The sequence below is a fragment of the Pelodiscus sinensis genome, chromosome 17 (assembly GCF_052426305.1).
Source record: "Pelodiscus sinensis isolate ZL-2025 chromosome 17, ASM5242630v1, whole genome shotgun sequence".
Lineage (NCBI taxonomy): Eukaryota > Metazoa > Chordata > Testudines > Trionychidae > Pelodiscus > Pelodiscus sinensis.
In genome coordinates, this window is record NC_143068.1 from 23,623,710 (window position 1) to 23,646,961 (window position 23,252).

The window sequence follows — 23,252 nt, forward strand, 5'->3', positions numbered from 1 at the left end:
AGTACAGATGCTGAAAGGTGGCCTTAAATATAAATAAAGGAGAAATTTGGCCCTTTATGTTGTAATTGCTTCAGCATGTTTTAGAACTGCATCTATATCTGGGATGGAACCCAATATCTATTCTATGACTCCAACTCTACACAGCAGTATTTAATTACAGGAAAGTGAGGAACAATATATCCATTTAAATATTTGTAGAGATGATAAGTTGCCAGAATTTAATTACGGAAGAGTCATTATGTTTACAGTGACTTTATTCTTTCACCAGATTTCTGCACATAACTTTTTCTATGACTGTTCCCTTTGAGTCATTTTTAATAAATACTTTTGTGTGTGCTTGTTATATAATGATGTATAATTTAATTTATTCCCAGTTACAAGCATGAAAGGGTTTTACAGTTTTAAATTATATGTGGTTTTTACTGTGTTTGACATTTGAACCTATTCTAAGTTTCTCCATCTCCGTAGTATCCATTCCTCTGAGATTGACACTTTTAATGATTTTAATGAAGCATGGAACTTTGGTGGTTATTTTTGTTAAAGTTATTTTACAGCTTTTAGGAGGAATTAAACTCTGGTGCTACTTCCTCCCTTTAATATGTATACAGATAACTTTGCAGCTTGACCTGCTGCTTACAAACAGGGAGGAACTAGTAGGGGAAGTAGATGTGGGTGGCAACCTGGGAAGCAGTGATCATGAGATGGTAGATTTCAGAATCCTGACAAAAGGAAGAAAGGAGAGCAGCAAAATACACACCCTGGACTTCAAAAAAGCAGACTTTGACTCCCTCAGAGAACTGATGGGTAGGATCCCCTGGGATGCGAACATGAAGGGGAAAGGAGTCTAGGGGTATGTCTACACTACAGCACTATTTTGAATTATCTTGATTCAGTGCCAGTAGGGAATCAGGTTAGAACTTAGTATGTGGGGCTGCTGCCTGAGGCTAACTGAGCTCTGTGCTTAAAGGGACCCTCCCCCCAACCCTGAGAGACAGTTCTCAGGGTTCCCCGCTTCCTTGTCTACCTCGATGAGGGACAGCAAAGCAGTTCTGTCTTGGAGTGCCCTAAGTGCCCGCACTTGGGACACCACAGCACTCGGCCACATGGAGCCAAAGCTGCCTCTGGGCATGTCGGGGTGTCTCGTGGGGTCGTTGCCATCAGCCCGGCTGCACTTGCTGCAGGCTGCCATCTGGGGGGGTCCATCAGGGGGCTGTCAGGGTCCAGGAGGCGCTGCGGGAGAGCGTCCACCCCAAGGAGCCCTCAGAGCCACCCTGGTCCTCCTCACTGGGGGCTCATACCCCATTCCTCCCTCACGTCCTTCCACTTATCCCTCCTTAGCCCCCCTTCCTGATGTCAAACAAAAGACACGTATGTTCAAAAATAGAAACTGGGTTTACTGAACAAAACTGGAGGGAGATGAACCTCTGGGGAGACTGGGAAAAGGAGGTGGGAGAGAGGAAAAGAGAGGGTGGGAGAGGGGAAGGGGAAACCTGGGAGGAGGGAGCTGGAAGGGGGAAGTAAGGGGAGGAAGAGGGAGGGGAAGCTCAGGGTTGGGGATCTCGCCAGACCAACTTGATTTTCATGCAAACCTGCTCCTGGGTTCACATGTGGCCTTTGGTGGCCAGATTGGCAGCTATCCTGCCATAGACAGCCGCATTCCTCTGTCTAGTGCGGAGATCATGGACGTTGAGGGCATCCCCCTCCCCCTCAAACCTGAATAAGGTCCATGATCTCTACCCTGGACCAGGAAGGTGCCTGCCTTCTCCGAGCTCTTTCAGGCTCCTGGAAGCTGGCAGACTGCTCCTGGGGAGCGGTGGAGGGCTGGCTGCCAGTGACTTGCTGGCTTATGTTTTGGGGCCACCGGGTCAGGGGCCCCAGTGGCCACTTCTGGCTCTGGGCTGGCAGGCTTGGAGCTGGCACAGGCACTGTGGCCAGGGTCTACCCCTTTAATGGCTCCGGGGCTGAGGGAGAAGAGAGTAAGTTTTCCTGGTTGTGCCGAGAGTGGCCACCAGGGCTCCCTGAGAAGGGCTGGAGGCCCCTATTTCAAATTAAGAGTTTACACAGCACTTAATTCGAAATAGCTATTTTGAATTTGGCGTTACTCCTAGTAGAATGAGGTTTACCAAATGCAGTTTGCATGTATAAACGCTATTAAAGTTAATTCGAAATAATGACTGTTATTTTGAATTAACTTTGCAGTGTAAACATACCCCAGGAGAATTGGCTGTATTTTAAAGAAGCCTTATTGAAGGCACATGAACAAACCATCCTGATGCACAGTAAGAAAAGCAAATATGGTAGGCAACCAGATTGGCTTACCGTGGAAATACTTGGTGATGTTAAACACAAAAAAGGAAGCTTACAAGAAGTGGGAACTTGGACAGATGACTAGGGAGGAATATAAATATATTGCCTGAGAATGCAGGGGAGTAATCTGGAAGGCAAAAGCACAGTTGGAATTGCAGCTAACAAGGGATGTGAAGGGTAACAAGAAAGGTTTCTACAGGCATGCTTGCAATAAGAGGGTGCTCAGAGAGGGTGGATGCCCTTACTGGAAGAGGGAGGTAACCTAGTGACAGATGATGTGGGGAAAGCTGATGTACTCAATGCTTTTTTTGCCTCTCTTCGCAGACAAGGTCAGCTCCCAGACTACTGCACTAGGCAACACAGTATGGGAAGGAGGTGGATAGCCCTCAGTGGAGAAAGATCAGGTTAAGAACTATTTAGAAAAACTAGACATACACAAATCCATGGGTCTGGATTTAATGCATCTGAGGGTATTGAGGAAGTTGACAAATGTTATTACAGAGCCTTTGGCCATTATCTTTGAAAACTCATGGAGATCAGGAGAGATCGCAGATGACTGGAAAAAGGCAAGTGTAGTGCCCATCTTTTAAAAAAAGGGAAGAAGGACAATCAAGAGAACTACAGACCAGTCAGCCTTACCTCAGTCCCTAGAAAAATCATGAAGGGGATCCTCAAGGAATTCATTTTGAAGCACTTGCAAGAGGGGAAAGTGATCAAGAATAGTCAACATGAATTCACCAAGGGCAAGTCATGCCTGACCAATCTGATTAGCTTCTATGATAAGGTACCTGGTTCTGTGGACATGGGGAAGTCAGTGGATCTGATATAACTTGACTTTAGCAAAGCTTTTGATATAGTCTCCCACAATATTCTTGCCAGCAAGTTAAGGAAATATGGATTGGATAAATGGACTGTAAGGTGGAAAGAAAGCTAGCTAGATTGTTGGGCCCAATTGGTAGTGATTAATGGCTCGATGTCTGGTTGGCAGTTGGTTTTAAGTGGAGTGCCCCAAGGACTGGTCCTAGCTCCAGTTTTATTCAACATCTTCATTAATGACCTGGATGAGGGGATGGATTGCACCCTCAGCAAGTTTGAGGATGACACTAAGCTAGGGGGAGAAGTGGATATGTTGAAGGGCAGGGACAGGGTCCAGAGTGACCTAGACAGATTAGAGGACTGGGCCGAAAGAAATCTGATGAGGTTCAACAAGGACAAGTGCAGAGTCCTGCACTTGGCACAGAAGAATCCTAAGCATTGTTACAGGCTGGGGACCGACTGGCTAAGTAGCAGTTCAGCAGAAAGGGACCTGGGGATTACAGTGTATGAGAAGCTGGATATGAGTCAACAATGTGCCCTTGTAGCCAAGAAGGCTAATGCCATATTACTCATAGACTTTAAGGTCAGAAGGGACCGTTATGATCATCTAGTCTGCACAATGCAGGCCACAGAATCTCACCCACCCCCTCCTAGAATAATCCTCTCACCTGTATCTCAGATATTGAAGCCTTCAAATAGTTTGAAGATGCAGAGAATCCTCCAGCTGTGATCTGTACCAAATGCTACAGAGGAAGGAAAAACCTCCAGGGCCTTAGGATGAATTAGGAGGAGCATTGCCAGCAGATCTAGATAAATGATTATTCCACTTTATTCAACACTAGTGAGGCTACATCTGGAATATTGCATCCAGTTCTGGGGCCCCCGCTACAGAAGGAATATGGACGCATTCAAGAGGGTCCAGCGGAGGGCAACCAAAATGATTAGGGGGCTGGAGCACTTGCCCTACGAGGAGAGACTGAGGGATTTGGGCTTATTTAGTCTGCAGTAAAGACGGGTGAGACGGGATTTGACAGCAGCCTTCAACTTTCTGAAGGGAGGTTTCAAAGATGGAGAGAGGCTGTTCACAGTAGTGATGGATGGCAAAACAAGGAGCAATGGTCTCAAGTTACAGTGTAGGCGGTCTAGGTAGGATATTAGGAAAAACTATTTCACTGGGAGGGTGGTGAAGTGCTGGAATGGGTTACCTAGGGAAGTGGTGGAATCTCCATCCCTAGAGGTTTTTAAGTCCTAGCTTGACAAAGCCCTGGCTGGGATGATTTAGTTGGGGTTGGTCCTGCTTTGGCCAGGGGGCTGGACTTGATGACCCCCTGAGGTCTATTCCAGCCCTAGGATTCTATGTACTGTTTTATAGAATTTCATGTAGATTTTTCCCCCTCTAAATTTTCCTTAACATTGCTATATTTAAAAAAAAAATGGAAACCCAGTTTCAGAAAATAGTGCTAAATCATACAGGCTATGTCTAGACTGCACGCCTTTTTCAACAGAGACTTTGTCAACAGTAATAGAAATGTAGCCGTGTTAGTCTGGTGTAGCTGAAGCAAAATACAGGACTATGTAGCACTTTAAAGACTAACAAAATGGTTTATTAGATGATGAGCTTTCGTGGGCCAGACCCACTTCCTCAGATCAAATAGTGAACTATTGGTGACTATTTTCTTTCACTATTTGATCTGAGGAAGTGGGTCTGGCCCACGAAAGCTCATCATCTAATAAACCATCTTGTTAGTCTTTAAAGTGCTACATAGTCCTGTATTTTACTTTGTCAACAGATACTGTTGACAAAGCCTTTGTCGAAAAAGAGCATCTAGACTATGATCAGTATTGTCGAAAAAGCAAGCCACTTTTTCGAAAGAGAGTCTAGGCGCTCTCTTTCAAAAATGCACAGTTTGCATGCAATAGTGCCTTTTTTCGAAAGAGTACTTTTGAAAAAAGGCATTATTCCTCATTAAATGAGGTTTATCACTGTCGACAAAACTGCTGCATTCTGTCTACAGAACATGGTGGTAGTGTAGACACGGATATAGTTTGGTCAACAAAACCAACTTTTGTCAAAAAAAACCCTGTAGTGTAGGCACACCCACAGAGAAAAGGAATTATGTCTCATTCTGAATTAGGTACTTTTTCAGGTTTATTTGCCTGTTATAATTATTCTAATACAGGTGACCCCCGCACTTACAACCTAATTGGTTCCTGGAGAATCGTCATAAGTCAAGCCATCATAAGTTGAACCCTTATTTCCCATAAGCGCAATGTTATAAATGGTGGTTCTGTTCCTGGAAATCCATTTCATACCCTAAAAATACCAAAATTGACTATGGAAATAGAGGAAAACTAAATAGTTCAAATAATGCACAAAAATGACTAAAAAGTGAAGACAGATGTGGTGGAGACATGTACAGTTCAAGCAGCAGCTGCAGACCAGCGAGTCTGACTGACTTTGTACATTTCCTGTTTTGGGATGATGCATGGCGTCTGTGTCGTACACCGTCATAAATGTGAGCTGCAGATGTAAATTGGGGGCTTTTAGGAGCTATCTCGCATGAAAAAAATGGTTGTAAATGTAGGGGGTTGTAAGTCGGGAGTCACCTGTATCAAAAATACCTGAGACTTTAAAATTTAAGATTTCTTGTTTGCTTGGGTGTGAGTAAATGAGACGCTGAAGAGCTGAATTCTCAATTGGAAGTTCCTCCTATCTTCCAAAGGGTACTTTTGACCCTCATCTGTCATTTTGTGAATAAAAGAAGTATGAGACTCATTTTAATATACTACCAAAACCACACTATGACATTACCTGATAAAATTTTGCACTGCAGGAGCAGATTTATTTTTTAAACATTCAGGGTACGTCTAAACTACATGCCTCTGTCGGCAGAGGCATGTAGATTTGTTTGTTCAGCAAAGGCAAATGAAGCCGTGATTTAAATGATCGCAGCTTCATTTACATTTACATGGCTGCCACGCTGAGCCAACAAACAGCTAATCAGCTGTTTGTCGGCTCGCGCGCTAGTCTGGACGTTCCCCCTGTCGACATCAAAGCCCTTTGTCGGCAGCCCTGGTAAACCTCATTCCACGAGGAATAACGGGGCTGCCGACAAAGGGCTTTGATGTCGACAGGGGGAACGTCCAGACTAGCGCGAGAGCCGACAAACAGCTGATCAGCTGTTTGTCGGCTCAGCGCGGCAGCCATGTAAATGTAAATGAAGCCGCGATCATTTAAATCGTGGCTTCATTTGCCTTTGCTGATCTGTCTAATCTACGTGCCTCTGCCAACAGAGGCATGTAGTCTAGACACAGCCTCACTGACAACACTAAAATAAGAAGATCCGTTTCTTAATGAGATTCTAATGTCTGATATTTGGGCATCATAGTGGAAATTATAATTGTTTGTTTTGTCACTTGTGTGTTGAACTCTGCTTACCTGTCCATGTCCAAGGCTGCCGTGAGCTACTCTTGTGTCATTGCTTCTATTAACCTTGGTATATGGGCCTATCTATAGGTTGAACCTTTCCAAATCTAGACCTCTCTCACCCAGAAACATCTGTCATCCAGACTGATTTTAGTTAGCTGGATGTCCACTTTCCATGAGTGTGGCCAAGTTTCCTATGGTCCCATAAAGTTTGTTTATAGCCACCAGTCCTGGCTCTCAGTGTTCTGTGCTGATATTAATCTCTAATTTACTCATAAATGTCCTCTAACGGCACAGGAAGCAGTGGAAGTGTTGGTAATGCTGATAGACAATATTGACCTCTCATGGCCCAGAAAATTCTCTTGTTCAGAACCAGTGAAGTCCTGAGGGTTCCAGACTAGGGGGCTACGTCTACACTGGCCCCTTCTTCGGAAGGGGCATGTAAATTTCCAACTTCAGAATAGGGTAATCCGCGGGGGATTTAAATAAACATGGCCGCCGCTTTTTTTCCGGCTTGGGGAAAAGCCGGAAAAAGCGACTAGACTGGCGCGATCCTCTGGAATAAAGCCCTTTTCCGGAGGCTCTCTTATTCCTACTTCGAAGTAGGAATAAGAGAGCCTCCGGAAAAGGGCTTTATTCCAGAGGATCGCGCCAGTCTAGTCGCTTTTTTCCGGCTTTTCCCCAAGCCGGAAAAAAAGCGGCGGCCATGTTTATTTAAATCCCCCGCGGATTTCCCTATTCTGAAGTTGGAAATTAACATGCCCCTTCCGAAGAAGGGGCCAGTGTAGACGTAGCCGGGAGTTTCAAGCTGTACTTTCAGCAGCAGCAGCTTAGTTTTTTGTTTTTTTGTTTGTTTTTTGTTTTTTTGAGGGCGTGCTTGCAATTAGTACAGGATATGTATGCTTTGATAGAAGATGAAGGCATATAACATCTCGAGATCTCTTCCTTGGGGTTTCATCTTACTGTTCAATTGGAGTCTCATCTGCATGTCAAGCCACTTAGAGGATGTCTAGACAGCAACATTATTTCAAATTGATGACCGTTATTTTGAAATAACATCCCTGTCTACACAGCAGGCAGTTATTTTGAAATAATGTTGAAATATTGTCAAGCTGGAGACTTCTTACTCTGACGCCAGTAACCCTTATTGTATGAGGAGTAAGGGAAGTTGAAGGAAGAGTGCTCTATTTCTAAATAAGTGCTGTGTAGGCACTCCCAGTTTTGAAATAAGCTACGCAGCTGATGTAGCTCAATTTGCATAGCTTATTTTGATTTAAGCTGCTGTGTAGACACATTCTGAGTGATTTGCCTTTTGAGAGGACTGCTAAATAGAGTCCTAAGAGATGAAGAAAAATATCATCATTGGTTTAATATAGCTAAAAGCTATCTAAGTCTGTGAAAAGAGCTAACTCTGGGATTTTTCATGCGGTTGTAGTTAAAGTTATGTTATGTTAAGTGAGATCTTTCTAATCTAAACCATTGCTATTTCGTTAATAATGGCAAAACCTCTTTTTTGGCTCTAATTTCTGTTTATCAGGCTCTAGACAAACAGATTAATTGTAACAGATACAGAAAAGGCATCTTATGCTTTACATCTGTGATCTCTCCAAAGTCATTCTGACATTTATTTATTCTAAATTTTGCGAAACCATTTAGCACATGAGAATAACTTAAAAGTCAATTGGAATTAAAAATATATGCTGAAAAGACTTCTTTTAGCCCTACTTCTAATATTACTGTGATGTTTACCAAACATTAATGGTGGTTTTGTAGGTAGTGGTCCTTTCAAATACTCTTTAAATCTAGGTGGGGGAAATCCTTTTTGTTTTTATAAACAATAAGTAACTTTCATATCTGGACAATTCCTCTGATGCAGCCTGAAAACGGGATATAACATACAGCAATAATTTTTTGGGGGGGCCACAATTTATGGGAATAACATCAACATGCAAAAGCCCACACATTTACTGTAATTCTTCATGAACTGACTGCCAGGAAAAGTGCAGATTTGGGAAGTGGCTTGTGTTTGAACAGACAAATGCAAAATTACGTAAGTTTTATTTAAACATTCTTGCTTATTTTAAGATTTTTTCATTATTCAAGTGCTGCATAAATATTAGCTGATCAATCTTCACAACTATGGGAGCTAAATAAACATTTAGCTCTGTTTTACAGATAGTGATTGAAGGCACGTAGGGTAAGCCAAATGTGTCACTTAAATTTATATTTAGGCCCCATTTTTCGAGTGTTAGAACCCAGGTGTGAGAACTCTTAGCACCCACGGAGTCCCATGTTTTTCAGTATAGCTACACATAGGTCTGTTTGTGTGTATGTCTCTGATTGCAGGATCAGGGCCCAATAGGGTTGCCAGATGGTTGAAACAAAAATACAGAATACTCCCCCCCCCCCCCCAAAAAAAAAACATTCGGGAAAAACTTTTGTTGAAGGAAAAAAAGGGTGGGGTGGACCAAAGTTCTTGAGAAAAAAAAAAAATCCAAGAACCTGGATCACTGCTAGGGGTTACCATGTAGTCATTTAAAAAAACACAAAAACCAGGACAAGCATCATGGGGGGAGGGAGTGGGACCGGCCAGGAAGGAAGCGGTGCTGGCTGGCAAGGGGGGGGGCCTGGAAACAGCTAAAAGGGGGGCACAACGAGGCTGGCTGGGGGAGATGGAGGGGCCAACGGGAAGCAGAGCTGGTCATGGGAGGGGGGTCGGGTGGAACGGGGCTGGCCGTGGGATATCGGGGGAGGGGGGACCGGCCGGGAGGAGGCGGGGCTGGCTGGGAGTAAGGGGGAGTGGAAGCACAGCTAGGGGAGATTGGGGGCTGTGAGGGTGGCCAGGAGGAAGGGGGGGTGCCAGGAAGCAAAGCTGGTGGGGAAGGGTGCAGCGGCGCAGCGGGGGAGATCAGGAAGAGGAACGGGCCAGTGGGAAGCAGAGCTGGCGGGGGGTCAGGGGCCACGGGTTTGGCCAGGAGGAAGGGTGGGCGGGAAGCAGAGCTGGCCGGAGGGGGGGGCAGCGGTGCTGGCCGGGAAGATCAGGAAGAGGAACGGGCCAGTGGGAAGCAGAGCTGGGGGGGTCGGGTACCGGGGAGCTGGCCGGGAGGAAGGGGGAGCAGGAAGCACAGCTGGCAGGGGGTGGGGTGCAGCGGTGCTGGCTGGGAGGATGGGGGTGGGAAGCAGAGCTGGCAGGGGCGGCGGTGCAGCAGCGCTGGCCGGGGGAGATCAGGAAGAGGAACAGGCCGGCGGGAAGCAGAGCTGGGGGAAGGTGCAGGGGGGCTGGCCGGGGAAGATCAGGAGGGCAAGTGGGGGAGAACCTGCTGGCCGGGAAGGAGGGGGGTGAGCAAATTGGCCGGCGGGGAGCGGGACTGACCTGGGCACTTGCTGCCTGTCCTGTGCAGGCTCCCGGCGACGCATGAGCGAGAAGGAGGCTTCCCCTCCTCCTCACACTCAATCGACTGAGGGCAATCTTGGCCTTACCTCCCAGTTGGGACTCCCAGCCGCTCCCCCACCCACTCCAGGCTTCCGTCCAGTTCGCATCCGGAAAAATCAGAAAATACTGGACATTACACATGTCCGGTATATTCTGATATTTTTTACAGGACAGAGCGCACAAATACTGGACTGTCCGGTACAATACCGGACACCTGGCAACCCTAGGGCCCAAGGCCCTGATTTTCAGATGTGCTGAGCACCTTCAATCCCGGAAAAGAGTTGGGAAGCACAAATATGTTTATTTTTCCTCTGGGAGTTGTGGATGCTCGGCATGTCTTATGTCTCTTTCATTCTTCTATAGCATCTCTATGGCTGCATCTACACAGCAGCATTATTTTGGAACAACAGCCTGTGATGGGGAGACAGGCCCTGCACTGAAGGGCAGGGAGTAGCCCAGGCCCACCTGGCTGAGAAGGCCCCACCCATCTAGCCCTGATGGGCATGCTCCCAGCAGAACCAGAGTATAAAAGCAGAGAGAGCTCTGAGAGGCAGCCAGAGGAAGGAGGAGGTCAGGCCGCACCCACACCCACACCCGTACTCATGCTTCTGCAGCAGCTGATATCCAAGCCACCGCCTGAGAGACAGGAAACCTGCAACCCCAGCGCCAGCTCCGATAAGGACTGGTTCGGGAGGCCAGCAGAATACAGGGGTACCAGGGTGGGGTAGGAAGCAGCCCAGGGCAGAGGACTGGGAGACCAGCTTGGTGTGTAGTGGCCAGATTCCCTGCCGAGCAGACAGGAGCAATAGTCTCTGCCTAAAGGGCCCTGGGCTGGGACCCGGTGGAGATGGAGGGCCTGGGTCCCCCTACCACCCATTTCCCTACCATGGACAATCAACCCCCTGGCAGGGAGAGCTTTTCTGGTGACTAGGCCTCAAGGGCCATATATACCCAGATAGAGGGACCTGAATTTTATGACTGAGCCACAAGAGCTGTATATTCCCGGCTAGAGAGACCTGAACTTTATGACTAGGCCGCAAGGGCCAGGTATGCTTTAATAGCCAATCAGGAAGCCCGGACGGGTGGTCCAAAAGCTATGGGGGGACGTGCCCCTCTACACAGCCGTTATTCCAAAATAACAATGCAAGTGTCTACACAGCAATTCCATTATTTCGAAATAAATTTGAAATAACAGACAGCTTATTCTGACTTCTGTAAACGTCATTCCACGAGGAACAAGGCCTTTTCCAAAAGAACTATTTCGAAATAGCTGTAGTGTTGTATCATGGAATCATAGAGCTTGAAGAGACCTCAGGAGGTCATTAGATCCAGCCCCCTGCCCAAGGCAGGACCAATCCTAACTAAATCAACCCAGCCAGAGCTTTGTCAAACCAAGACAAACCCTAACCCTAAGCTCCACTGCTGCTATTTTGAAATAGCTCCTCCCTAGGGCCATTCAAACTAATTACACCCCAGTGTCTCCTGGGGCTCTAAATCCAGGTAGTGCATCCAAATTAGGGAAGCCTGCCTTGGACTAATTTTGAGGCTTCCCTGCAGAGTAGACGTGCTATTTCGAAATAAGCTATTTTGGAATATTTTTTTCTGGAATAGCTTATTTCTAAATAAGCGTGCAGTATAGATGTATCCTCCATGTCCTCATTCCTTGTCTGCTCATAGTTTGCTTTGTTTTTTTTTCCCAGGGTGTCCCAGACTTGTAGGTAGGTAGTGATTTCTTAAATAACTTGAAGGCTAGAAAGCATCAAGGCAATTTCTAAGGTGTCTAAAATAATAAACTGAACTGAACTTAAACTAAGGTCATTACAATTGTAAATATAAAGAGGTCTGAGTATAGCTTGTGGATGAAGAGCGTGTATTTAATCCCTTTACACAATCTTTAAGTGTTCCATTTGGGGAGAGAGCTCCCATAATGCCTAATAACAGAGAGGAAAGGATGCTATACAAAAAAGAGAAATCAATAGTATGGGGAATAGAACTACTGGGGAAAGTTGTTAGGGAAGATGAAAAGAGAACTTAATACACTGTACTCAGATCTTAAAGATAGCAGTTGACCTGATAAAGGACCATAACAGAGACAATCTGTCCTAAACACTCCTTCTCTTTTTCTTTTATTGTAAGGTTGCTGTTTAGCAGCTAGCTATTTTGAGGATTACAATGGCACGATGTGGTAGATACTGACTTTCCAAGTAAGCTGTTCACACACACTATATGTTTTCACTGTTCACAGAAAAATATGTTGTATGAATGACTATGGAGATATTATCTATGGGTATGTCTACACTACCATCCTAGTTCGAACTAGGAGGGTAATGTAGGCATACCGCACTTGCAAATGAAGCCCGGGATTTGAATTTCCCGGGCTTCATTTGCATAAGCGGGGAGCCGCCATTTTTAAAACCCCGCTGGTTCGAACCCCGTGCAGCGTGGCTACACGGGGCACGAACGAGGTAGTTCGAACTAGGCTTCCTAGTCCGAACTACCGTTACTCCTTGTGAAATGAGGAGTAACGGTAGTTCGGACTAGGAAGCCTAGTTCAAACTACCTAGTTCGTGCCCCGTGTAGCCGTGCTGCTCGGGGTTCGAACCAGCAGGGTTTTAAAAATGGCGGCTCCCCGCTTATGCAAATGAAGCCCAGGAAATTCAAATTCCGGGCTTCATTTGCAAGTGCGGTATGCCTACATTACCCCGCTAGTTCGAACTAGCGGGGTAGTGTAGACATACCTAAACTGATTTCATATTTAGAATTTATAAAATAGGATTGCTAAAATCAATTGTTAAAAACAGCTGGATATTTTCTACAAACCCAAATTTCTGCACAAGGTCTTAATTAAAATATCACTTGAACTTAGTAATAGTTGAATGCCTCTGTAAGTCTTTCATTTAAATAAAATTACGTTAATACAAAAATACTATTGTGTGTGCCATTTCTGCTTCACATATACCCGTGTAATTCTGAGTTTGCCTTATTTGTGGCTGTGTGGATTTATTTGCAGCAGAATTTTGATCTATGTGTCAAAAATCAAGTTTTCTTTCATTTTTGTTAAAAGAGTTGATTTGTTCCTGGGCGCCGCTATTTTTAAATGCCCGGTAGTTCGAACTACCTGCCCGCGGCTACATGCGGCACGGGCTAGGTAGTTCGAATTAAAGCTCCTAATTTGAACTACCGTTATTCCTCCTGCAATGAGGAATAATGGTAGTTCGAATATTTAAATACCGGGCTTCGTTTGCAAGTTCGAATGACTACATTAGCCACCCTAGTTCAAACTAGGGTGGCAGTGTAGACATACCTGAAGAGACTAATACAGAAGAGATTTTTAAGTTAAGACGGTCCTTCTTAGGTTTAACCGAACATGCTTAGAGTGCTGTGCTTTTAATATTAAGAGGCACATTTTAAATATGACTCATTGCATATAACTCTTGTTTATGGCATCCCACTACTTAGCTTCACTTGAAGATTACCTTTAAAATTAAATTGATTAAAAACTACAGAACAATGCTAATGTCTTTCTAGACAGGAAGATACAGAGAATTAGGAACACGGAGCACCATGTAATTTACTGTCCCCATTTATTTTTTAAATCTTGCATCTTTAAAATAAAAATTTATGACAAAAAAACAAAAATATTAATGTCTAAAGCTCAAAATGCAAAAGAGAAATACTGATATTTCAGGGCTGAGTTTTTTTGATTAAGGCAGAAATTGTAATTTTAAATAGAGTATAGCCCAAATGGGTCTATTAGGAATTATTCATGCATCAAGAGGAGATAACTCTTCTGCTGAAGTTTGTGGCAATTCTATCCAGACTTCAACAGGAGCAGATCAGGTGCTGGATCCCATAGTTTTCAATGACTTGCCAGAACCAATGAAGCTTTCCTAGGATAGTCCAAGCTTGTAGGACTTTAAATATCCCTTTCTTCTACGTATCAAACTAAATGCCTCATTTTATAAAGGTCCAAGTTAGGGATGTGAACGACTAGTCGACACACTAGTCGACTAGTCGCTTCCCCCTCTCCTTGCTGCTTTTTTCAGAAAGAAGAGGGGGTGATTCAAAGCAGCAATGCCATGTGGAACCTGGGACCAGTCCCCGGGCTCCACACAGCTCTGTTGCTTTGAAACGCTGCGTGCAGTCTCGGGCCAGCTGTCCCAGGTTGCATGTGGCATTTCAAAGCAGCAGTGCCGTGTAGAGCCCAGGGTCTGCAGCTTTGAAATGCTGCATGCGGCCTGGGGTCAGCTGGGGACTCCCCTGCTGACCCCAGGCTCCATATGGCACTGCTGCTTTGAAATGCCACGGGTAGCACAGGGCCAGCAGGGGACTGTTTGAAGTGTAGCAATAGCCCTGGGGGCCCTGGGGTTGTTGCTACACTTCAAAAGCAGAGGCGCCCTTATCGACTAATTGAATAGTTGATGCAAATTGCATCAACTATTTAATTAGCCAGTTAATCAAAATTTTACATCCCTAGTCCAAGTATCCAGTTTAGAAAAACAATAAAAAACAGGCATAAATCATACTGGCCTCAGTGGGACTTAAGCAAGTGCTTAAATGCTTAGCTAACTGGAAGTCCTACATTTTTAAACTTTGACAATTGTATTGATTCTGCCTTATGGCAGATACCATTTATTTCAGTCAGTCTAAAGATAGGCATATATTTTATTTATCTTGCTCAAGTAGAGCTTTTATATACAGGCAGGGACAAAACAGGTAAGTATGCATGCAAATGAGGTCTTGCATGTACAAATGTATTGTGTATATCTAGTTTTCTGCATGCAGTTCTCTTGTTCTATATGAATTAGGGATTCTTGTTTAAGTAATGTTTATAAAGTATTTTGAAAATAAGCAATGTAATTTCCTTTGCACTCCTGTACATACCACTCTAAAAGAAATCTTTGTTGGGTCAAAGTGACTTAAAACAGTTGATCCAGATTTTCAACTGAATAACTAAAAGCAGAAATAAGCCTCCTCTGTCACTGACTATAGCAAAGAAGCTAACTAATTGTTATATACCAGGTGACATAATGCTAGCATTGTTAATTATTAGACTCTCCTTTACACTCCAAAGGTTTGGTGGGTTTTTTTTTCCCACCAGAAATAATGGGCCTTGCTAGTTTTTAACTACCTACAATTACTGACAGGACAGGATCCAGGCTGAAAGAGCAAGGGGGGCATAATCAAAGATGTCAGAGCTGAAGTAATGTATTTATATGTCTCCACACTACCGAAAGACAGGGAAGCTGACAGTGGGCTGTATATGTTAACTTTTAGAAATTTAAAATGGTGAATTAACATTTAATCTATTCAAAACACAGAAGTCTCTATGGAATGTAGAGCAGATATTCCAAGATTCTATATTTTCTGATTCTGATGTGAGAGGGTCTCATTTCTGATTTGTTACTGAAATCTGAAATAATTTCACTGAGGCTCAGTTGAGCTAGTCTGGATTTACAGTGAGCACAGGATCATGCCTGAGAATAACAAATTGGGGGAGACTTGATCATTGTATCCGTCAAGGCTGTTCCCCACTCTGGCACTCCACTATGACCCCTAGATCCCTTTCCGCCATGTTCCTTCCTAGACAGTCGCTTCCCATCTTGTATGTATGGAACTGATTGTTCCTTCCTAAGTGGAGCACTTTGCATTTCTCTTTATTAAACTTCATCCTGTTTACCTCTGACCATTTCTCTAACTTGCTAAGGTCATTTTGAATTATGTCCCGATCCTCCAAAGAAGTTGCAACCCCACCTAGTTTGGTATCATCTGCAAACTTAATAAGCGTACTCTCTATCCCAATATCTACATCATTGATGAAGATATTGAACAGTACAGGTCCCAAAACAGACCCTTGAGGAACTCCACTTGTTATCCCTTTCCAGACCCTTGTGGAACTCCACTTGTTATCCCAGGCATAAAGGGAAACAAGAAGACCTTTTATAAATACATTAGAAGCAAGAGGAAGACCAAGGACAGGTTAGGCCCACTGCTCAGTGAGGAGGGAGAAGCAGTAACAGGAAACTTGGAAATGGCAGAGATGCTCAATGACTTCTTTGTTTCGGTCTTCACCGAGAAGTCTGGAGGTGTGCCTAACGTAGTGAATACAAGCAGAGAGAGGGTAAGTTTACAAGATAGGATACACAAAGAACAAGTTAAAAATCACTTAGGAAAGTTAGATGTCAGAAAGTCACCAGGTCCTGATGAAATGCATCCCAGGATACTCAAGGAGCTGATAGAGGAGGTATCTGAGCCTTTAGCTATGATCTTTGAAAAATCATGGCAGACAGGGGAGATTCCAAAAGACTGGAAAAGGGCAAATATTGTGCCCATCTATAAAAAGGGGAATAAGAACAACCCAGGATACTACAGACCGGTCAGTTTAACGTCTGTCCCAGGGAAGATAATGGAGCAGGTAATTAAGGAAATCATATGCAAACACTTGGAAGGTAATAAAGTGATAGGGAATAGCCAGCATGGGTTTATGAAGAACAAGTCATGCCAAACTAATCTGATAGCTTTCTTTGATAAGATAACGAGCCTTGTGGATAAGGGAGAAGCGGTGGATGTCATATACCTAGACTTTAGTGAGGCATTTGATACGGTCTCGCATGATATTCTTATTGATAAACTAGGCAAATATAACTTAGATAGGGCCACGATAAGGTGGGTGCATAATTGGCTGGATAACCATAGTCAGAGAGTTGTTGTTAACGGTTCTAAATCCTGCTGGAAAGGGATAGCAAGTGGAGTTCCTCAAGGGTCTGTTTTGGGACCCGTACTGTTCAATATCTTCATCAATGATGTAGATATTGGGATAGAGAGTACGCTTATTAAGTTTGCAGATGATACCAAACTGGGTGGGGTTGCAACTTTTTTGGAGGATAGGGACATAATTCAAAATGACCTTAGCAAGTTAGAGAAATGGTCAGAGGTAAACAGGATGAGGTTTAATAAAGAGAAATGCAAAGTGCTCCACTTAGGAAGGAACAATCAGTTCCATACATACAAGATGGGAAGCGACTGTCTAGGACGGAGCATGGCGGAAAGGGATCTAGGGGTCATAGTGGACCACAGGTTGAATATGAGTCAGCAGTGTGATGCTGTTGCAAAAAAAGCAAATATGATTTTAGGTTGTATCAACAGGTGTGTTGTAAGCAAAACTCGTGAAGTCATTCTGCCGCTCTACTCTGCACTAGTTAGGCCTCAGCTGGAGTACTGTGTCCAGTTCTGGGCGCCACATTTCAAGAAAGATGTGGAGAAATTGGAAAGGGTACAGAGAAGAGCGACAAGAATGATTAAAGGTCTAGAGAACATGACCTATGAAGCCAGGCTTCATGAACTGGGCTTGTTTAGTTTGGAAAAAAGAAGATTAAGGGGGGACATGATAGCGGTTTTCAAATATCTAAAAGGGTGTCACAAGGAGGAAGGAGAAAATTTGTTCCTCTTGGTTTCTGAGGACAGGACAAGGAGTAATGGGCTTAAAGTGCAGCAGGGGAGGTTTAGATTGGACATTAGGAAAAAATTCCTAACTGTCAGGGTGGTCAAATATTGGAATAAATTGCCAAGGGAGGTGGTGGAATGTCCCTCTCTGGAGCTATTTAAAAACAGGTTAGATAGACATCTGTCAGAGATGGTGTAGACGGAGCTTGGTCCTGCCTTGAGGGCGGGGGGCTGGACTCGATGACCTCTCGAGGTCCCTTCCAGTCCTATGATTCTATGATTCCAGCAGGATTTAGCACCGTTAACAACAACTCTCTGACTACGGTTATCCAGCCAATTATGCACCCACCTTATCGTGGCCCTATCTAAGTTATATTTGCCTAGTTTATCAATAAGAATATCATGCGATATTTGCAGTTAACCTTCTGCATTCCTTTTTCCCCTCAGGCAGCAAAAAAAGAAGAAAAAACCCAAAACTTCCGAACACCAAAAGGGTGGGGGAGAGTGTCCTTTTAAAATCCTGAGGTCTGTGTTCATGATTCAAAATGATCCCACTAGCACTGCCACCGTGTTAAGGCTGTACCCCACTTTGGCACTCCAAGTGCAGAAGGTGGGGGCCCACAAAAGACCTTAAAAATCCTTGCCTCTAAAGGCTACTGCTTAAACTCCCCAAGGTCACAGATCCCTTGGTCTTCGGAAGTAACTACCACCACTAAGTGAAATAAAAGAAAACCCCTTTCTTTTTGAATCCAGGAAGAAAGCACTTAGACTTCTTCCAGAGGAGTACCCCCAAGCTCTTTTACCATGAGAGAGCTGGGAATAAAAAAAAGAGTAAACAATCTCTGATAGCTGATTTCTCAGTCTTAGGCATGCATACACAGATCTGTTACCTTCCAGGACACAAAAATCAAATTACCTTAAAGTGGTTTTATTAATAAAAAAGATATACTTGATAAACATACTTTGTTGCTAGGTATTACAGAGCAACTGAGAAAAGAACAGATTAAAACACAGAGAAATGGTATCTCTGAGCTATAGCTAAAAATATAGTGTATGGGGAGGCAACAGGACATAGACTTACCACAAAGAAGTTTAACCAAACAACAAAACAAAGAAAATAACCTGATTGCAACTAAATAGGCACTCTCCTATCTATTTACAATCTGTGCTTCAAGGTCCAGTCCATTTCCATGCCCAGTATTCCTTGTAGACATGGTAGTTCAGCCTGGTTCAATTAATCTTGTTTTCCTAGCTCCTAGCTTAAAACTCACACAAATTAAACAGGAAGGTATATCTCCCAATTCAAATTTCAACAGCATTTTCCATTGGCTCTCCTGGCTCCTTTCCAACATCCCCTAGCTACCTGAGTTTAACCCTTTAGTCACCAAATGCTGGCCAATACTCCTATCCATCACTTAGTAACTTGCCTAGAAGGTGCTGCTATTTCCAGCCCTCCCCCCCCCAAAGCAATAATATGCTTCTTATTTCGAAATAGAGCACTTTTCCTCTGACTTCCCTCAGGCTACATCTAGACTGCAAGCCTCTTCGAAAAAGAGCATCTAGACTTCAATCTCTTCTTTCGAAAAAGCGAGCCCGGTTTTTCGAAAGAGCGCACCCAGGCAGTCTGGATGCTTTCTTTCAAAAAAGCCCTGTTTGCATTCAAGAACGCCTTTTTTCGAAAGAGCACTTTCGAAAAAAGGCGTTCTTCCTTGTGAAATGAGGAGTACCGCCGTCGAAAGAAAAGCTGCGTTCTTTCGATTTAATCTGTAGTCTAGACGCAGGTGAAGTTTTTTCGAAAAAAGGCTACTTTTTTTGAAAAGGCCCTGCAGTCTAGACACAGCCTTATTCTTCATACAGTGAGGGTTATAGGAGTCAGAGTAAGAAGTCCTCCATCTTGACAGTATTTGACACTATTTTGAAATAACTGCCTGCTGTGTAGACATGGACTAAGTTATTTCAGAATAGCGCTAGTTATGTCAAAATAGTGTTGCAGTGTAGATGTTCCCTAAGATTCCCAAACCACTGGTATTTTATGGAAATTCACTGGTATTTTATGGAAAATTCCTGTTCATGGAAAACCCTTAATTGTGTTTACGTCCTCCTCTCATGTGTTTCTCCTAGAACTCTTCATTGTACCAATGTGCAACAGAGCCACAGGAAAATAAAAGAAGGATCTCCTCTTTCTGGTTCATGTTTTTTTATTAAAATAAGAATGCTGCATAAATGGCTAAATCATGGTTTATATTGCAGTAGTGCCCAAAAGCCCTGATTAGGACTTGGGCCTTATTGTACTAAGTACAATACAGACATCGAGAGAGATATGGCCCCATGTCATTAGGGCCTTACAATCCAGTTTGGATTCATTCTTGAAGCATTTTTGATCAATCAGTATAGAATGATGTCAGATATCAGAGGGGTAGCCATGTTAGTCTGGAACTGCAAAAGTGACAAGGAGTCTTGTGGCACCTTTTAGACTAACAGGTGTATCAGAGCATAAGCTTTTGTGGGCAAAGACCCACTTCGTCAGATGACATGCATCTGACAAAGTGGGTCTTTGCCCATGAAAGCTTATGCTCCGATACATCCGTTAGTCTATAAGGTGCCACAGGACTCCTTGTCGCTTTTATAGAATGATGGAGCATGGCTTGCAACTTTTCGATCAGATTCACTTAGTGTGGCTGAATTTCTAAAAAGTGACTATGGATTAGCATGCACAGGAGCAGCAAGATCCCCCAGCAGCTGTGTAATGACTAGAATGAGGTCTAGTTACCAAAGTGTCTTTACACTGACCTCCTCCCCCCCCAAAGGGGTACAGGATGAAGTCCAGCTGCATGCCCCTGCAAAGACTTTGGAGGCAGATGTATGTTTTGTAAGAATGATTTGATTAGTAGAGTCACTCCCTGAGTTACAAGCATCCGCCTTACAAAGATCCGCACATACAAACAAAAGCTCACCTGCAGCATCAGGGGAGCTGGCAAGAGGCACGGGTGCTGGTGAGCAGCACCAGTGCTGGCTGGAGGAGCCAGGAACAGTTGCAAACTGAAGAGAAACCACCACTTCCTTCCAACTGCTGGCTGCTCGGCCGCTCCCTGTTCCTCTGAAGTCCTGTGGCCTGCACTCATTGCCTCCTGGTGAGTGGGGGCTGGGTGCAGCCTGCAGGGGAAGTGGGGTAGCCAGGGGATGAGACTAGCTATAGAAGCCTGCACAGAACCCACGGGGGTTAGTGGCACACAGGGGATGCCCAGAAGTCCCCTTCAGAATCTCCACCTACCTCCTCATCCTCCTCTAATATTAAACCTGCCTTTCCTCAAGCACTGGCATTCAAGGTTAAATACAAAAACTATGTTTACTATTTTTCATTGGAAACATACAGTATTTCCACTATATTATGGGTTAAATAGTCCTTTGTAGGGTAACCTGGGAATCTTAATTACCATTTATAACATTATGTCTATGGGAAAATGTGTTCGGAGTTCCGAACAACCAGCTTGCAAATGAACTCTTGGAACACAGCCCGTTCGTAAATTGGGGACTTCCTTTACAAGTTCAAAGAGGTTTGGGATGGCACTCTGGACAGCTGTCTTTCTGCTCATCCCCATTCCTTCTGTGGCCATGTAGCCAGGTAGGGCTTCTGTACAATTAGAGGGAGAGTGTGTGAAACCTGATGCAAACCCCCAGTAACATCAAGAGGAGGGCTTCCACTGAATGGGCTTGACTCTGGGCCCTTGTTTCTCAAACTGAAACTCCTTACAACAAATTGTTTTGTTTGTTGGTAATTCCATTATTTCACAATCTTAACCACATTTTGATTTAAATTTTCTTTATTGCATGATTCCACCCTAGATTTTTCTCTTTACTTGAAAGTTTTTGTACTGCTTTAAAAGCACCGATACCTATTTAGACATGTTATCAGCTTTATCTTTTTAATCTAGATATTCAGCAGTACAAATAGCTGTGATATATGCTTTTGCAGTTGACTATCCTCTTACTGTGTACATAATATTTAAAGTAACTCAGTAAAATATATAAAATTTTCTAATTAAAAGAGTGCCTGATTCAAAGTGCTTGTTTCATGCCAAATATGTTCTCATGGTTGCTTCTATTTAAAAATAATTTTAACACCGATACCTCTGGCATTCTCTAAAAACAAATGCATTCAAGAAAATATTTCATCAGTGACAGCTGCAAAAATGTTTCAGAAATCATTTAATGTAATAGATTAAGAAGTAAAGGGAAGTAGTCATGATGGGGATCATAGATTTAAAATCCCCTAGATGCTCTTAAGAAGATCTTAACATCTTAAAACGAAAAGAATTTAATGCATAGTGCTTTGCTTTTCCTCACTTGTGGTGTTAGCATTTTATACCCATTTTGTGCTCATGTGAACAGTGACATGGGAGGCCAGGCAGCGGAGAATTAATCTTCTATGGTCCTCTGTGAACAGTGTGCCATATCTTTTTTAATGCCTGGTTGAACAGTTCCTATGTGAAAAAAGTCCTGACCAAAAAGTTGGAAAATGGTGGACTTTAGACAATTTTGTAACCAGTGAAATATCCACATTCAGATGCTAGTTTCTTCCTTTATTCCAATTTATTCCTTAATCCAGATTCCAAACTGTGGAAAAACTTAAAATCCAGACCAACGTTTGAACTTTAAACTCAGATATTTCTCTGTTATGATATATATCTCTATGGTTATATAAATCCTATTGATGTGCATGTGAGTTATGCATGCACTTGAAAACCTTAAAAAATATAAGGGGTATAAAACAATGTATGATGGTGTATTAAGTAAGTGTTTAGCTTTGCTTGTCAATTTTTTTGCAGCTCTTTCCACTCTTAAATGTATAAAAGACTCTTCTGCCGTTTTTAAACTGCTTATTCTCCCTTTGAGCATATTCCAAAGTCTGCTTAGAACCAGATTGCTAAATGGGCTATCTGAAGTGAGTAGTTGGGTCTCAATCCAGTTCCCAGTTCACAAATGTTGCCGTTGCCACAGACATCCTGACTGACAGCTTGTCTGGCTTTTGTCTGAGACCAACATATTTGGAAACCAGAAGGAGCCTACTTTTTAGAGAGACAGTCTACCAGTTTTAAGATTTTCCCTTTTGCATACAGGAAAAGAAAAAGAACTCTGTCTCCCCTGAGCCAATTACAAATCGTAGCCAATTACAATGAAATGTTTGAGCATCTGTCAGCTTCCCAGAATAATTTTATTGTGTAATCCAGCATTTCATTGTTCAGACTGGCTGTAGAAATCTTCTTCTAATGAAGGTGTCAGTCATATGAATCATCTTTTACCTAAGTCGAAAGTAAAAGGAATGAGGCCATGTTTTTGTCTAAGCTGTGTTTGAAACCTCCTGTCTCTAAATTAAAGTAATATCTCTTGTTACTGTAAAACACTAGCTAAGACTAAGTACAGTTTTCCCCCTGCTTTGCATATAAGAGCCTACTACTGCTAACAGCTCATTAGTTGCATGAACTTTTGGTCCCAGATTCACTTGCTTCTGTATAATGTTGGCAAGAGTTGTTATAATTTCACTTACAGTAGTCTTAAGTAAAGGAACTTTTTATAGTAAAATATAAGAGTTGCCATTAGCATGACCTTTATATTTTAGAATAATTCTTCCAAGTTTTCCTAATGTCTGGCTAGAAATTTTTTGCTCTCTCTTTATTAGAGTATCATTCCCAAAGCCATTGATATGAAAATTGTCAAAGTTAAAATTCAGATGTTTGGAAAAAATGCCAACAATTGTTTTTGAATTTATATTGCTCTGCAATGCACTGGATTATCTTCATATGTGTCTTCAACAGGCATTCCACTAAG

At 43.3% G+C, this 23,252-nt stretch overlaps 1 protein-coding gene across 5 annotated transcripts in view; it reads left to right on the forward strand.

The window, feature by feature from the left end:
• Nucleotides 1–23,252, forward strand: part of SULF2 (sulfatase 2) — a 311,690-nt gene that overhangs the window by 18,112 nt on the left and 270,326 nt on the right. The gene's annotated exons all lie outside the window — the stretch shown is intronic.